This window comes from Hippocampus bargibanti, linkage group LG05 (assembly GCF_051943395.1).
Source record: "Hippocampus bargibanti isolate YZ-2025 linkage group LG05, ASM5194339v1, whole genome shotgun sequence".
In the NCBI taxonomy this organism is placed as follows: Eukaryota; Metazoa; Chordata; class Actinopteri; order Syngnathiformes; family Syngnathidae; genus Hippocampus; species Hippocampus bargibanti.
Genome location: NC_142738.1, coordinates 11,943,195 through 11,960,984, shown reverse-complemented (window position 1 = coordinate 11,960,984; position 17,790 = coordinate 11,943,195). Strand labels below are relative to the sequence as shown.

The following is a 17,790-nucleotide window of genomic DNA, read 5'->3' as shown; positions in this document are numbered from 1 at the left end:
AATCCACCAACACGCCTTCCTTGGAAGAACCAGTGTGTGGGGACTCCGAGGTGGGCTCTCCAATCTTTGTGGCTGAAGTCACAGAGGTGGTTAAAACGCTCCTCGGTGGCTAGGCCCCGGGGCTGGATGACATCCGACCGGAGTTCCTAAAGGCTCTGGATGTTGTGGGGGTGTCCTGGCTGACATGCCTCTGCAACATTGCGTGGTCATCGGGGAGAGTGCCTCTGGATTGGCAGACCGGGGTGGTTTTTAAAAAGGGGGACCGGAGGGTGTGTTCCAACTACAGAGGGATCACACTCCTCAGCCTCCCTGGAAAGATCTATTCAGGGGTTTTAGACGGGCGGGTCAATTGGAAAGTCAAGCCTCAGATTGAGGAGGAACAGTGTGGTTTTCGTCCCGGCCGCGGAACAGTGGACCAGCTCTCCACCCTTAGCAGGGTCCTTGAGGGTGCATGGGAATTCGCCCAACCAGTCTACATGTGCTTTGTGGACTTAGAGAAAGCGTTTGACCGTGTCCCTCGTGGAGTTCTGTGGAGGGTGCGTCGGGAGTATGGGGTACAATTTCTAGGCGGAGCCAAAGCGTTGAAGGTTTCCGTTTTGGTGACTTCAGTATTGCATCTCTGCTTTTTGCAGATGATGTGGTACTGTTGGGGCCTTCAAGTGGAGCTCTCCAAATCTCTCTCTTGCGTTTCGCAGCCGAATGTAAAGCGGCTGGGATGAGATGAGAATCAGCACCTCCAAATCTAAGACAATGGTTCTCAGACGGAAAAGGGTGGAGTGCCCTCTGCGGGTCTGGGAGGAGATTTTGCCTCAAGTGGAGGAGTTTAAGTATCTGGGAGTCTTGTTCACGAATGAGGGGGTAAGGGAGTGAGAGGTCGACAGGCGGATCGGTGTGGCGTCTGCTGTGATGCGGACTTTGTACCGATCTGTTGTGGTGAAGAAGGAGCTGAGCCAAAAAGCAAAGCTCTCAATCAACCGGTCGATCTACATCCCAACCCTCATCTATGGTCACGAGCTATGTGTTGTGTCCGAAAGAACGAGATCCCTGATGCAAGCAGCCGAAATGAGCTTTCTCCATAGGGTGTCCGGGCTCTCCCTTAGAGATAAGGTGAGAAGCTCGGTCATCCGGGAGGGGCTCAAAGTTGAGCCGCTTCTACTCCACATAGAGAGGTGCCAGATGAGGTGGCTCGGGCATCTGATTAGGATGCCCCCAGGACGCCTCCCTGGTGATGTGTTGACCCACTGGCAGGAGACCCCGGGGACGACCTAGGACACGCTGGAGAGACTATGTCTCCCAGCTGGCCTGGGGACGCTGCGGGATCCGCCAGGACGAGCTAGAAGAAGTGGCTGGGGAGAGGAAGTCTGGGCTTCCCGACTGAAGCTGCTGCCCCCACGACCCGACCCCAGATAAGTGGCAGAAGATGGATGGATGGATGCTTTTTGCACCCTCACGGACATGAACAGGAAGGAAGTGTCCCTTCCATAAGACATTTCTCTCAATTTATTGGAGAGGTAAACATAAAAGATAATACTCTTCAAAATGATTTTATTTACTTTTTATATCCATGCGTTGGGATGAAATGTATGAATGTATTATTAGACTCATTAACTTGGCATTATACTTGTTGAACATTTAATACTGTTGCCAATACTTCAACAATTGCACACAGGAGGTGCTGCAACATTTCTACACGGCTGTCATCGAATCCATCCTGTGTTCTTCCATCACCGTTTGGTTCGGGGCCGCCACAAAAATGGACAAAATCCGACTTCAACGGACAGTTAGGACGGCGGAAAAAATCATTGGCACCGCCCTACCCACTCTCGAGGACTTGCACACTGCAAGAATCCAAACTAGGGCGCGGAAAATCCTACTGGACCCTCCGCACCCTGCCCACCACCTTTTCCAGCTACTCCCCTCAGGCAGGCGCTACCGATCCATGCGCACCAAATCCAGCAGACATTTAAACAGCTTCTTCCCCCAAGCCATTAACTCTTTGAACTCTTTCAACAGTAGCCAAAATGGAACTGTATAGTGCCACTTAGCAGTTTTTTTGACAACGATACTAGTGCAGCGTGTTCTACCGGAAACAAATTCCTTGTGTGTTCTACATACTTGTCAATAAAGATGATTCTGATTCTGATGATTCTGATTCTGATTCTGATTCTGATTTGTACCTGTGCTCCTTTTGATTTTTTTGGACAAACAGCTTTGCACAATGCACACCTGGTTCGCCAGGTGCCAAGTGTCACAGAACAGCTGGGTCGTTTTTTTACATGCAGAAGACATGATATTGTGTAGAATTAGCCAAACTCTAAAGTTATTTGAAAAATCTGTGCTTTATTTTTTATTTTTATGGCCAGTAAGTGTTTTTTTGTCAGTAAGCACTGAGTGCCTATGGAGAGGAAGACATTCTGCTAAAAAATATTGGGGCCAATTGTGCTCATATTTGCAGCAATTGAGATTAGCATAAATAGATATTCTCCTACACTCCGAAGATTGAGTGCAGTTTTATGACATTGAGGATTGCGAAGTGTGTTTACGTCAAGCATTTCGGTGGGATGTAGGAGGTTTGACCGAGTACTATATCTGGTTTAATCTAAACCAAACAGTGTCGAGACCAAACAGTGTCGAGCATTTTTTCACAAAATACAACCATTTTTTTATGTCTAGGTGCTGATATTTCTGCACTTTTCATCTTGCTCAACATTTGACTGTTCCTTGCTGCTCGCCGTTTTTTTTTTTTTTTTTTTTTTTTTGCTTATCCTCCTATCTCGCTTCAAGAGTTGGGAGCAGGATTTATTTTTCTTCCTCTTAACTACATTCTCACATTATTGAAGTCTGCAACAGTCATCGAAAGTGGAGAATGCAGTTTCCATGTCAATACAACACCAGGATTCGCTCACATGCATCATTCTAAGCCTCATGGATCAGAGGAATAAGGTGGATTTCTATTGTGCATCGCGTTATTAACAGTACCAAAAGAAAAGAAAACAATTCCGAATACATATTTTATGGCTGTCATATAACAACACGTGGGAGCAAAACAGATTAACAATTTGTGTCAGCTTTGTTGCTGCGCAAAGAACTCTGGACATCTTCTTTCAGTGTTGGCTCGATTTCCTGCTGTGTTGTACTTTTTTTTTGCTCAGATGAGCTATTTCATCTCCTGACAATGTGTCTGTCAGTACTGCCTTACTGCCCCCCCATTTCTTATTTTTTATTTTCTGTTTCAACCTTGCCACAAAAACTCCAGCCAATCACTGAGAGCTTCTAATAAACCTTTGCCTTTGAAGACACCAGCCCCCGACGCTTTGACCCATGTATGCACCATTGCACCATGTATCGGATGATAACATTTATCTCAGGGTTGTCATGACAGAGCTTTTCAGCTCCATATCTTTCAGAATTATCTGGAAAAGCAAATAAGATGTTCAAATGAGTCCCGAGTTGGAGTTTACAGTTAAACTAAACACACCTTAAAGAATGACATTATCACATTTGCACGAGGCAAAAGCAAACGACCTCGTCGGACAAAAAGGGAGTACTCGATGGAGACAGTCGATGACTTAAAAAAAACGGTTTTACTGAGACACGCAGGGGAACACCAAACACGGTAGAGCAGCAAAAAGAGAGCGACCAACCTGGCATACGGCTGTGGTGAGGAAGTCACAACCCGAAATACACCGGCAACTACCGAGACAAACCGGGTGACTCTTATAGCCAGAAGGCACATTGGTGAATAGGCAACAGGTGTGCTACCCGGAGGGAAAGGGGAGGGGCGCGCACCTGACGCCAATCCAAATGTGACAGTGCCCCCCCCCCTCCCCTCAACGGACCACCCCTGGCGGCTTCTAGGGATGAGCTGAGTGGAACGCTCGGGTAAGTGATGGGTCGAGGATCCAGGAGCAGGTGACCCACTGACGTTCTTCCGGCCCGTAGCCCTCCCAGCCGACCAGATACTGCAAGCCCCTGCCCGTGCTCCGTGAGTCCAAGATCTCCCGCACGGTGTACACAGGGTCGCCGCCCACCATCCGCGGAGCGCCGGGGCTAGGGGGCTGGTTGCCACAGGCTTGAGGAGGGAAACGTGGAACACCAGGTTGACCTTCATCGTGGGGGGCAGCCGGAGCCTGGGCGAGACCGGGCCGAGGATGGCCTCGATGGGGAAGGGACCTGCGAACCGCAGCCCCAATTTGGCCGACGTCCCGGCCAGCCGGAGATCCCTCTTGGACAAGCACACCTCCTGCCCGACCTAGTAGTCCGGTGCCTGGCGGCGACGACGATCCGCTAAGCTCTGGTTCCGAGACGTCGTGCGCGACAGGGCAGCTCTTGTCTCCTTCCACACCTGATGGGCCAATCTGAGGTGATGTTGTATGGACGGGACCTCCACCTGGCTCTCTTGGGAGGGGAATAGCGGAGGCTGATAACCACAGGCAGACATGAATGGAGACCGACCTGTGGCTGAAGAGACCAGGGTATTGTGCACGTACTCCACCCAAGGCAAGTGGAGGGCCCACGACGCAGGACGGTGGAGACACACACAACGTAGAGCCGCCTCCAAGTCCTGGTTTTTGCGCTCCGTCTGGCCGTTGGACTGAAGGTGGTAACCATACGACAGGCTCGCCGACGCCCCTATGGCCCTGCAGAAATGTTTCCATACCTTGGACACGAACTGTGGTCCCTGGTCCGACACGATGTCCACCGGGATCCCGTGGAGACGGACGACATGGTTAACCAAGAGTTGGGCCGTCTCAATGGCAGACGGCAACCTGGTTAACGGGATGAAGTGGGCCGACTTAGAGAAACGGTCCACCACCGTTCGGACGACCGTCTTGCCACGGAAAGGGGGAAGACCCGTCACGAAATCCAAGGAGCCGGTTTTGTAGGAGCCGCGCCAGGACCCGCCGGACATGCTGCCGCTGTTCCTCTGCGGATTTAGAAAAAAAATCAAAATGCCATCGACATCGAAATACACAAAGACAAACACATTGAGGAAGTCCCTGAGCACATAATTGATCAGGCCTTGAAATATGGCGGGAGCGTTGCTCAATCCGAACGGCATCACCATATATTCAAAATGCCCCAAGGGTGTTTTAAATGCGGTTTTCCACTCGTCCCCCTCTCTGATGCGGACTAGGTGGTAAGCACTACGCAGGTCCAGCTTGGTAAAAATGGTGGCAGATTGAAGAGGTGTGAAGTCCGAATCCATGATGGGGAGCGGGTACTTATTTCTAATGTTGATGTCGTTCAGACCCCGGTAATCGACGCACGGACGCAAGGTCTTGTCCTGCTTCTCAATGAAAAAGAACCCCGCGCCGAGTGGCGATTGTGAGGGTCGGATAAGTCCCGCTGCGAGGGAGGTGTCAATACGCAGGGCCTCTTTTTCCGGGTGAGAGATGCGATAAAGACGGGAGTTCGGCAGTGGAGCCCCGGGCTGTAGGTCTATGGCACAGTCATAAGGTCGGTGACCTGAAAAAAAATACAGATGACGGCTGAAGAAACCTTTTCATCGAAGGTCGGTGAGGTGGCAGGGATTGAGCGCGGTCTTTACTGAATGCCTCTCGCAGGTCGTGGTAACATCGCGGCACGCCCTCGAGGCAAATCTCTTCGGACGGGCCGCCGCGGGAGAGGTTGCGCCCTACTGTGGCCGACCGAAGACATTGCGCGTAACAGTGGGGACTCCAGCCTTTTATGGTGGGGCCCTCCCATTAGATGGGAGGGTCATGGATGCTGCCTGGAAGGAAGCTGCCCGGTCGGTGAGTAGGCTGGTGACAAATGCTGCTTTTGCCTCTTCGCTGGCGTATACAGAGGTTTGTTAGTCCAACACCAATGAGCACTACATAAGAAATTGGGCGCAGCGCCTGGGTTCACCTCCATAACGTGAGGAGTGCGGCAAGGGGAGATCGCGACTGCTTACTGAGGGGGTGGGGGGCCCCGTCAAAGTCGCAATGCGTGTCTCAACCCCTTCTAAGCGTTGAACCAGCATGGACATCGTGCCGCGGATCTCCGCGATAGCTTGTGCCAGCTGGCTCGAACGCTCCGCCTGATGAGCTAGTGCGAACATAAACTTGCCTCCATCGGCGGTATCCATAGTGGCCGGTGTATTCTATCACGTTTGCACGAGGCAAAAGCAGATGTCGGACGTGATAGTTCACGTCGGACAAAAAGAGGCTGGATCCGAAGTACTCAATGGAGAAAGTTGATGAGTTAAAAAAAAAGGGTTTTACTGAGACACGCAGTGGAACACCAAACAGGACAGGGCAGCAAAAAGAGAGTGACCAACCTGGCATACGGCTGTGATGAGAAACTCACAACGGGAAATACACCGGCAACTACCGAGACAAACCGGGTGACTCTTATAGCCAGAAGGCATTGGTGAATAGGCAACAGGTGTGCCATGGGGAGGGACAGGGGAGGGGAGGGGCGCGCACCTGACGCCACTCCGAATGTGACAGACATATTGTGCATAGAAAATGAAATATGCTTTCATTCTAGAACATGGAAATGCTAATGAGAAATTAGCATTGATTTTGGCAATGATATTCATTTAACACACTAAATTTCTGGAAAAATATTGACAGGTAAGACAAAATAACACTGCTGTACTGCTGCATGAATTATTCGAAATCTGAAAAAGGGTATATTAATAGCCTTAGATTGCAATGTTCTTCAGTTCTCACTTCAAGTGTACTTCATGTCTTCTCCGTTAGCCTGACACGGGTAGGACGGCTAACTTAATTTTGGCAATACTTGACGACGCTATATGGCATTTTTATTGCAAAGTACACCAGCATGCAAGTCAAAAATGAAATGTTTAGCTTGCACCACCTAATACTTCAGAAGGATTATGTAAAGATAAGATAAAACCAGAAAACCTTTATTGGTCTTACAATAGAGAAATTCCCAATGTTTTTATATGGTCACATGCAAAAACAATACGCAAACAGACAGGGGAGGCGGTGTCATTATTGTGAAAAATAATTGCCTGAAGCTTTTTCCCCCTCCCAGTGACTCAAATGCCACTGATATTTGCACTCTTCATGCTTATACACACTGCGATGGAATGATGGAAAATTAATTTTCAATGGTATATTGCTTTCTGAATGAAAATGAAGAGGCTTCAATTTCCGATATTTGCAAGGGTATTTTGTGCCTCTCAAACTTGTGTTCATCGTGCAGGGATGAGACAGCTCGGGGCGATCAATGATAGTTTGGAGTGGTTGAGCTTATGGAATTGAATAAATGCTCAAGTTTTGAAATACAAAGTTAATCATTTTGTTCATTGTCATTTCAATGTTGTTCCAATTTATTGTGATGATTATTTTGTTCCATAATAATCCCGCCTTTGTGATCAGTTTGTCAAAATTGGTGGAATCCTTTGCAGTCCATAGAAACATTGATTACCCTTTGATACACCCTGTAACCGGATAACACGATAAGATATCCACTTGTGGTAACAGCTGTCCCTGAATGGGTTACCGGTAATTAAACACCAAAGCTACTCTCTGAAACGCGGTGTGGACCTTTCCTTGGATTTGTCTTGTACAAATGATGGTGACGTCAGATAACTGATTACTCTCCCATACCATGGCGACAATGCACACCCCACTGTTGAATTCAGCCAAACATAATCAGAATTAGAATCATCTTTATTGCCAACTATGTAGAACACACAAGGAATTTGTTTCCGGTAGAACACGCTGCAGTAGTATCATCATCAAAAAATTGCTAAGTGGCACTATACAGTTCCATTTGGGCTACTGTTGAAAGAGAGTAATCGTTTTAACGTCATCAAATTGCATTTTCATTACCCTTTCTTTTCTTTGCTTGTGACTGTTGCAATTACACAAGCATTGTTTGAGAAGGCGCGCTTTTTGTTCACATTTCGAAACCAATCAACATCCGCCTAATTCATGTTTCTGCTCGGATTTATCGTGATGTTGCTGATGTTTGTCAACATATTCATCAAAGTCGTCGTTCCTCTCCAACCCAAGAAATAATTGAAGTGACTGTCAGCTCCCTGTAATAGATTTCCGCTGTTATTATTCAAGCCGTAGCCTTGTCTTGGTCCCTGCTTTCCTTTTGTCTTGATTTGCCTTTCTTCCACGGGCTTGCTCCAAATTTACTCTTTTATGCCATCTCCTACTGCCACCCCTTACCACACAAAAGTGGTTAGTACCCCTGTATAGAATGATGAAAAGGCTGACCATATTTTTGGCACTTATTTTTTTCCTCTAAAATGACACATTTTTATTTAGCCAAACTGATCCTGATGTCTGTTTTTTTTTTTTTTTTTTTTTTTTTGCTTTATTTTTTGGTTTCCGCAGCTGTTGAGTTGACAACTGGTATGTGACAAGTACCTGTATTCGCTGTTTGTCACGCAATCATACATCAACCCTTTGTCACGGTTTGCAAGGTGGTGATGGCAGATGTGGATCCCAAAAAGCAGGCAGGAGGGAGCAGCAGTTTGTGTATGAGAAATTGTATGAAAATAAAGTCAACAGGAACAAAATCTAAAACATCAAAGTCATTCAAACAGAAAAAACACAAAGTATCAAATAAAGACCAAGAGTAAACACGAAACACATGCACAGCATACAATGCATACACAGTGCATACAATTGCATACAATGACCCGACACCGAATGGTCGTGCCGGGAGTCCTTTTAACTGTCACTGATTGGGAACGACCAGCACCTGCGAGGCAGCAGGCAGGGCTGACAGCGCCACCCGTTGGTCGCCAACCAGAACATGACACCATTGATGTAATGCAAACAATCATTGTCACATTGATTGTCTGTTTTACAATCGAGCACTCAAGTAATCACTCTGAGAATTTTCATTATTACAAGGGAGCGGATTCTCATTGTGTTATTAACTGATGGGCTAACTGCATGCTGACTGCTCTCATCAGAGCAAGTGGTTTTCATCTTCTTCATTTATTTTGTTTTTTTTGTTTGTTTAATCTCACCACAATTATCTGTTATGTAATTTATGTTAATGTAACTGTGGGGTTGGTGGCTGGGAGGATCGGTCTATCGACCAAACTGTACACATCAATTCTTTCTGTTTTAGGGAGCTTCCATTCCATGTGGTTGACAGTGATTTCGGAGACTGACAGTGTATATAGGGTGACGAAAATGGCAGTTTTAGAATGCATTAGGTTATTCTTTTTTTAGTTCATCTATGCATGATTGTAATTTGACTTTTTTGTGTGTGTCAGGTATTGTGAAGGATATTTTGGTGATTTAAGGATGAAAAATATGAACGTAAAATTCAACATTGAATTGATGATGCCAGATTCCTCTCGAATCCACCAGGAAGATCATTGTGTCTACACGATTAAATTATGACGGACCCCACAATACAAACTTTGTGTGTGTGTGTTTTCTATACAGTGAACCCTCATTTATCACGGGAGATACGTTCCAAAAATAGCCCTCAATAGATGAAATCCATAGGGCGGCCCGGTAGTCGAGTGGTTAGCACACCGGCTTCATAGTGCAGAGGTCGCCGGTTCGCGTCCTGGTCTGGCCTCCCTGTGTGGAGTTTGCATGTTCTCCCCGGACCCGCGTGGGTTTTCTCCGGGTCCTCCGGTTTCCTCCCACACTCCAAAAACATGCATGGCAGGCAGATTGACCACTCCAAATTGTCCCTAGGTGTGAGTGTGAGAGTGACTGTTGTATGTCTTTGTGTGCCCTGTGATTGGCTGGCAACCAATTCGGGGTGTCCCCCGCCTCGTGCCAGAAGACAGCTGAGATAGGCTCCAGCAACCCCCGTGACCCTAATGAGAAATAAGCGGTACGGAAAATGAGATGAGATGAAATCCGTGAAGTACAATGTAGTCAGCTTTTTTTTACAATGCAAAACTGCACATACTGCAGAATGAAACAAAAAATAAAACCTCTTTTTTAATACAGTAAAGTCTCGTTATATCGATATCGGATATATCGATACTATTTCTATGCACGCACGGACAAAATTACATGCAAACAGGGTCGGATATATCGATAGTCCCGGTTATATCGATATTTTTTCGGACTCCCCTGAATATCGATATAACGAGACTTTACTGTAGTTTAAAGAACGGTGTTGTAAAACAATATTGTGCTGCTGCACCTATTCGTCCTGACTCCGCTGCGCTGTAGCGTCTTTTTCTGCTGAAGGAGTCTTTCTCCGAGAGAAGAACGTTGTTATCGGTAGTTGTTGGCACTCTTTCTTTTTCTTTGTCTTTCTTTTTTTTTTAGAATAGAGAGCAGCTCATGGAGCACAATGCTCCGTGAGCTGTTCAAAGTCAGTGTGTTTGATTTTATTGTGCTTTGTTTGCAGTGTTGTTTCTTTTACTTTGTTTGCACATTTGCATGCCATTAATTACAAAAAAAAGTTTTCCCCTGAAAAAAAATCTGCAATGCACTCAAGCTGCGATATCTGAACCACGAAGTAGCGAGGGATTACTGTACATTCTTTCTTCTTTTATTTTTAATTTGCATTGCTCATACAGCCTGGGTTCACCCTACAGCGAGGTGCTCTGACTTCTCTTTGCCTTTTATAGTCACACGTTCTCAAACCAAGTTTTACAAGTTACAAATTTTCATGAACTTGACCCGTATCCCTGTACTGACATTGTTGTTGACTAAATGTAAGTTTATCATCATACAGGCCCAATAACTAAGTGTTTGTAAAACTATCATTGACCTCTTTTGGGGAGTTAGCAGGCCTTTCTTTCGTCATCTTTCTGTCGCTGTGCGGACTGCGCATTGTCTAATCTATATACAGTGAGAGAAGTGATGTTTGGAGAGACTGTCATCGTGAGTGGAGTGACTTGACCTACAGTCTGCTGATGCTCCTGTTGTTGTGCTCCACTGCCTCTTCCTTTCATTAGCTTGAAGTTACACCACTCTGAATCTTTAGTAGTTCCTGTAGTAACCAGGAATGGAACGATGCACAGTCGTTGTTGCATGTGGCTATATAAGGCGTACTCCATATGTCTTGGTAGGATGTGATGAAGAACTGCATGGTGTCCTTTATATTCTTCACAGTCGGTACACCTCAGAAGCCAAGGAGATGGTGTGGATGCTTTACGACTGTGTAGTATTTTTAGTTTGTCATTTTAAACAACACTTTTTTATCACATCTAATTTCACTTACAACCGTTTCTTAGGGATTTCAAACATTTCCAACAGTTCTTACTATTTTTAGACTTTTGCTATTTTATTAACACATGCTCTGTCTGAAAATGCAGCAAAGGAATTCAGATCCTGTTTCCTCTTGCAGACTTTTTGGAACAACTTTATACGTATATATTTATATGTGTGTACACTGTATATGCAAATATGTCGCTGGGTCGGTGGTTGGATGGAACGGTGGAACAACACATAGAAATAGGGAATAGAAAAAATAAATGTTTGCCATTGCTTGCTATGTTATATGTGAACCCACCCGACATCTAAAAAAATATCAACGGTTTCTGCAGGAAGGCGATAGTTTCTCTGGAATCCTGTTTGACTCCCACCTCCCCATTTCACAATAAAAACACAATCTGTCTCCAGTTGATTGAATATTAATATAATCATATGAGTCCATCTTGAATGCTATGCTATCGAGAATAATGCCAGTGGAGTCATCAGTGGGTCTCAACAGAGATCTCCTCATCAAAGCTACGGTAGTTGTAATCATGACAGGTGTTTTCTACGGTGGAAAGTTGATTGGACCATGGGCAGTTGCTAGGCAACTGTATCAGTGCTACATTGGCAAATCAAGAAGCAGTGTTTGGGAGATTCGTAGGGGCACCCTTGCAGGAGTATTTGAGCATATGGTAGAATGTGTCATTTTCAGCACTCAGTCCAAAACTTGGCCATGGAGCAGTTCATTCCTTCCAGGGGTCACGTCTATTTTTGTATCTTTTGCAACCATTTGTAACAGGCTGGCTCAGGCTGCGCTACAAGACCAAATCAATGAGTCCTGACGCTGTAAAGACTTTAGTGCGTAGTACAAATGGGGGCAATTCTCCACTATTACTTTCCAATTTCCTCTGTGAACTTTTTATTTGTTTTCTTTATGCCTTAGATAGATAGGTAGACAGATAGACAGACAGACAGATCGTGTTTTTAGTTTTTTGTTTCATAAAAATTGGATGTTTATTTTTTGAACATGAAAGTGTTTCAGTAATTGTTCAAATTTGTATTTGCTCTGTTACGCTGTCTTTGAATGTAGGACAGGCTGTTCCATCGAGCATGTCTGCTCTGCACAGGTGATCGTTACTGAGTCGGTGATGATGTCTTTTGTTTTGACGATTGCTTGTCCATTTTGTGTCGTCAGGCAACGGTCATTAGCGCTAATCATTTGGCCCTCTGTAATTAAACTGTGACTGTTCGTATTTGTATGCATTGACAAACGTATCATTAATGTACAAGATGAACTTGAAGACTTTGGGCCCCATTTACTCAGGTTTTGTGCAGAATATCCAAAAGTGTATCCAAGTTTGAATTGGATTGTACGGAGCCCCTAAGGGGACATCGAAGAAAAAAAAAAACTTTGCGAGATCTCGCAAAACTTTGCGTTCCCTCGCAAAACTTTGCGTTCCCTCACAAAACTTTGCATTCCCTCGCAAAACTTTGCATTCCCTCGCAATACTTTGCATTCCCTCGCAATACTTTGCATTCTCTCGCAAAGATTGCGAGATCTCGCAATCTTTTTTTTAAAAAAATGTGCGTTCCTGTACTTCCGGGTCAGCTTGGCTCAGGTAGACGGTCGCGCGCGCTGCTTATTGAGAGAAGGCAACAACTCGGCGCATCATGGAGGAAGACTTGGAACACTTCTTGCAGTCAAGAAACGTCCCTCACGTGGACATTGCACGTATGAAAAGCGACAAGGTGGGCATACAGCTACAAAGTCTGATGTAATAAGCAAAACAAGAGAAACATGGACATTTTTTTTCGAAGTAGTATTGGTAGTAGGTCAATAAAGTGAAAGTGAAGCTAACATTTCTATCTACTCTACCTGTACTGTTAATTCTATTTTAATAATGAGGTTATTAACACAATTTAAAATCGATATTACAGTTAGTAATTGGGCTGCCGCTACCTAATGTACTATTCTCGTGTAATACTGAATACAAATAATGATGACTGTAGTGTCCCATCACTCATGTGAATATGTTAAATGTATTAAAAGTTATTGATAATTAAATAAACATGTCAAGTATTTATTCTCACAATTTATCTTTGCAGGTTGACATGGCAGTAATTGCTATGATGACCGAAGAGCAAATGGGCAAATATATCACTTCTTATGGTGATCGAATAGCTGTCCTTTGCTTTTGTCATCAGAAAATGTCCAGTGGTGATAATGAACTGCTCCTCCAAAAATTAAGAGGCAAAATAAGATCAAGGAAAAAAGGTGTACTGGCTGAGACTTCGGGAGTACTCCAAAACCATGTTGATGGGATGGCAAGACATAACAATGTTTCTGCAGAAAAGACTCAAAGGAAGATTTATGGCAACGATTACCATCAAGTGAGGACAAGCAAAGGTGGAGGAACAAGGTATGCCATCCTGGAAAAAAACAGCAACTGTCGCTCAAATTTTGGAGCTGGGAAAAGGGCTATTTTTCCCAGGTGGAAGCTCAACCAAAGGACCTGTTGAAGACTTTACTTTTGAGGTCTGTGATTTCAAAAGAAACCACATTGCTTTAGATGAAACAATTGGCAGACTCTATGAAAAAAAACACATTGAAACTGTTAAGATTTTACATTGGCACAAAAGAAAATACTCCAACATCTCATTTGGATGAATGCAGTGAAGCTCATTCATCTGTCACCAACATGGTGGGAGAAAGTGCGCAATTGATTGATTGACTCTCTTATGTCTACACACACATGCACACACATCAGTTTAGGAGCATTTCATTATTTGTACTTTGAGATGTAAAACATCTGTCATGGTCAACCTTGCATAGGGCAGTCTACAGTTGTATTTTCCATTTGTGTCTACAATTGATTTCATGGTTATTATTCATTCATTCCTTTTTCCATATCACTTATTCTCCTAATGGTTTCGGATATGGTGCCACTTTCAGTTTGACCTAAAGGTTTGAAGTTGATATGTCATGTAATGTTGCAAATATTTGCACTGTTCAAACAAAAGCAATTATTTTTGTACTTGATATTGTATTCTATTTATATGTTTGTGATTGCTGTTCATACGAATTTGTCAATGTTAATAAAATTTGTTCCAAATAATTCATGTTTTTTTTAAACACAAGACACCACCTGCTGACGAAATTGAAGAGTGACAATTATGTTATCATTTACAGGCAAGTGATTGTGTACTGGGGTGCAGGAATACTATTCAGATCCACATTGGTTAAGTATCTGTGGTTAAAATCAGCAACCAAGACAGTATATTTATTGACACCCAGAATGATTTGACAAATGAACATTTCATATTGATCAAATATGCTTTCCTTATACAGTAACAAAAACAGCAGACAAAAAAATGATTTAAATTGTGATTGCTATATATTATTCGTCCTCAAATGTATCCCAATAATCCATTTAAAGTGAAGTGATAAAAGAAATGATGAACAAAGGGTTGAAGAAATGGCAATGGTCGTCGGATTCAGCCTTCATTAAATGTTACTTCGAACCAGTTGAGGAGCCATAAAATGGTTTCACCCAAACACACACCAAAAAATATATGGTTATTGCTTTGAGTAATTCATGTTTAAATTTTAATGTAATATAATTCCAGTATGACTGGTATACGGAAACAAAAATGCTTTCACCAAAGGTTAATGTCTCTGACCCCTGAAAACATCATGCTTCTAATTTAGAATTGCAGTAAGGGCCTCTCTGAGGTGCAAGTACAAGTTCACAGCCTGATACGGCTCTTTTGGTGGCATCAGACCAGACTGGGCCATTAAGGAAGCACACAATACAAATACATCCGGATCACAAGGCATAGTTAAACGGAAGACACACTGGCTTTTGCATAGTTGAACTTGTTCATTGTCAACTGTGGAGAGGAAGTCCCTTGTGCCATAAAGTTCAGGTAAAGAATACATCACGTTGGGCCGACCACTGGGGACATTTATGTTCTTTGAGGGCCTGATAAGTGGCTGTTCCAAACACGGGCAGTATCATCCAACTCATCCTGTTGAGAATAAGATCAGAATCAGAATCATCTTTTTTGCCAAGTATGTAGTACACACAAGGAAATTGTCTCCTGTAGAACACGCTGCACTAGTCTCATCAAAAAAATGGAGGCACTATACAGTTCTATTTGGGTTACTTTTTAGAGAGTTAATTGCTTGAGGGAAGAAGCTGTTTAAATGCCTGCTGGATTTGGTGCGCACATACAGACAGATTTAGGAATAGTTGCACAGTCATAGCAGCTCTTATGAGCAAGAAATTATAGAATTAGACTGCTTTTCTCTCCCTGCTCCCTCCTTTCTACCTTACACTCGTCACTCATGTTTACTACTCTGCCCATCCCCACTTTTCCTTCATCTTTTCCTTGATCATTTCACCTTCACCCTATGTCCCCACACACACAGACCACTATCTTCTTTCCACTATCCGATTATTTACCTTCTTTTGTGTCCCATCAACACCCTCTCAAATACAAAAATACATATTTCATAAATGGAGCTACAGAATATATGAACTCACCTGAATAAGTCCCATGCAACAAAATTGCAGGATGCTTTTGTCCAGAAATCCACCGTCAAAGAAGCCATTGTCTCTGAGGTCTTTGAAGAGTGATAACCAGAATTCCATGCATTGGCTGCGAAGAAACCCCCACCAATATTCAATTCTTTGATTGGCGGTGCTGGCTCCATCCAAGTAACTGTCAAGGGTGCTGCCTGGCGGTATGGGCACCAGGAAACGCTGGAAGCCTTTAACATGACCATTTTCAGTCCCCAAATCAGCTCGAACGATTCGAGGACAACCTCCCAAACGGTGCACAACTTCAATGTAGTAACCTCCAATTAACTTCGGGTCACTACTTTGAGCCACATTATTTTCCTTGAAAAGCCATCAATAGCCCCATTGATGCAAATTCCAAACGGTTTCAGTTTGTCATGAATCCATATGCCAAATAAAATTCGGCCCTTTCGAGAAGTAGTTTCGTCGTCTCAGACGTCTTGCTTGCCTTAAAGACACTCCTCTCGGATCCAACTCTTTCAGGACCAGACGAACATCCTCTTTCCTGACAAGAAGCCCATGTTCTCTGCACTTACTGTACATCCACCTGTAACCGTGTAGTTGTCCGGAATTCTGCAACTGGTTGTGAATAAAGTCAACCAAGACGCCCAAGTCATCGAACGTTTTTCGGCGAAATAGTCCACTTTTGTTCACCACTCGCTTCAAATGTCTTTCACTTATTAGTAAGCCGTGTTTAATCTCAAGAACGGATTTTATATCTTTGTATTTCAAGCCAATTTTAAAGTAAAACTGGATTAAAGGAACGAAAGGGTGAAAAGGCTCCATGTTTGTTGTTTTCGGTTACACTGACGATGAACCGGAAGTACATGTACGCGTATTTTTTAAAAAAAGATTGCGAGATCTCGCATTCTTTGCAAGATCTCGCAAAGAATGCGAGATCTCGCAAAGAATGCGAGATCTTGCAAAAGTATTGCGAGGGAACGCAAAGTATTGCGAGGGAACGCAAAGTTTTGCGAGGGAACGCAAAGTTTTGCGAGATCTCGCAAAGTTTTTTTTTTTTTCTTCGATGTCCCCTTAGGGGCTCCGTAGGATTGCAACTGTCAAACTGGGAAAAATGGTCACACAAGTCATTGAGCTCAGTTTGCAAAGGATTCTTTTGTGCAGAATTTAGCAAAAGTGAGTGCCTGTGCAATTTGTTGCCCAATATCTTCGTAAATCACCCCTCGTTAAATCGATTACACACAATATGCCTCTGATATTTTGTATGAGTGAATTTCATGTTGTTTACCGCCTTCCCATTATTATCAGAGGATGAAACAGTTTGAATTTGAATTAGATTCTGACTGTTTTTTTTTTTTTGAAGAAAAAAAAAGATATATATAATGATGTCCGGTGAAGTGATGTGATATAGGTTTGTTTTTTATTTATTTTCTCTGTGGACTAAATAGAATTAAATCAGAGAAGAATGCATGGTTGATTTTTGACATTTTTTCCCCTTTGCATTTTAATGAGGGACTTCAGATTTATCGTGTTTTGTCTGCCAATTCTATTTCGTGATAAAACTAAACTATTGACAATTCGACTGTTTCTCCCTCCCATCAGGTCAAAAGCCTAGGTGTCATCCTTGACAGCACACTATCTTTCCACTCCCATATAAATAACCCGATCTGCGTACTTCCACCTACGCAATATCAATCGTCTTTGCCCGTCTCTCACCCCTCACACCACTGCGATCCTCATTCATAGTCTTGTCACCTCCCGGATTGACTATTGCAATTCACTTCTCCTTGGTGTCCCTCAGAAACTTCTCCACAAACTTCAACACGTCCAGCATTCTTCAGCCCGGATCATCAGCAGAACCTCATCCTTCCACCATCACCCCCGTCCTCCAAGAGCTCTACTGGCTCCCTGTCAAATATAGAATCAACTTAAAAATTCTTCTTTATACATTTAAAGCTATACATAACCTTGCCCCCCATACTATCTGACCTTTTTCAAATTTCTATCCCCTCTCATTCCCTCAGATCCTCTTCCTCCCTCCACCTCTGTGTGCCCCCCCCCCCATCTCAGCACAATGGGGGACAGAGTTTCAGCTGCTCTGCGCCCAAACTCTGGAAGTCACT

At 43.9% G+C, this 17,790-nt stretch overlaps 1 protein-coding gene across 1 annotated transcript in view; it reads left to right on the top strand.

Moving 5' to 3' along the window:
• LOC148897957 (tumor protein p53-inducible protein 11-like) overlaps positions 1–17,790 on the top strand; it is a 45,552-nt gene that overhangs the window by 18,345 nt on the left and 9,417 nt on the right. The window lies entirely within an intron of this gene.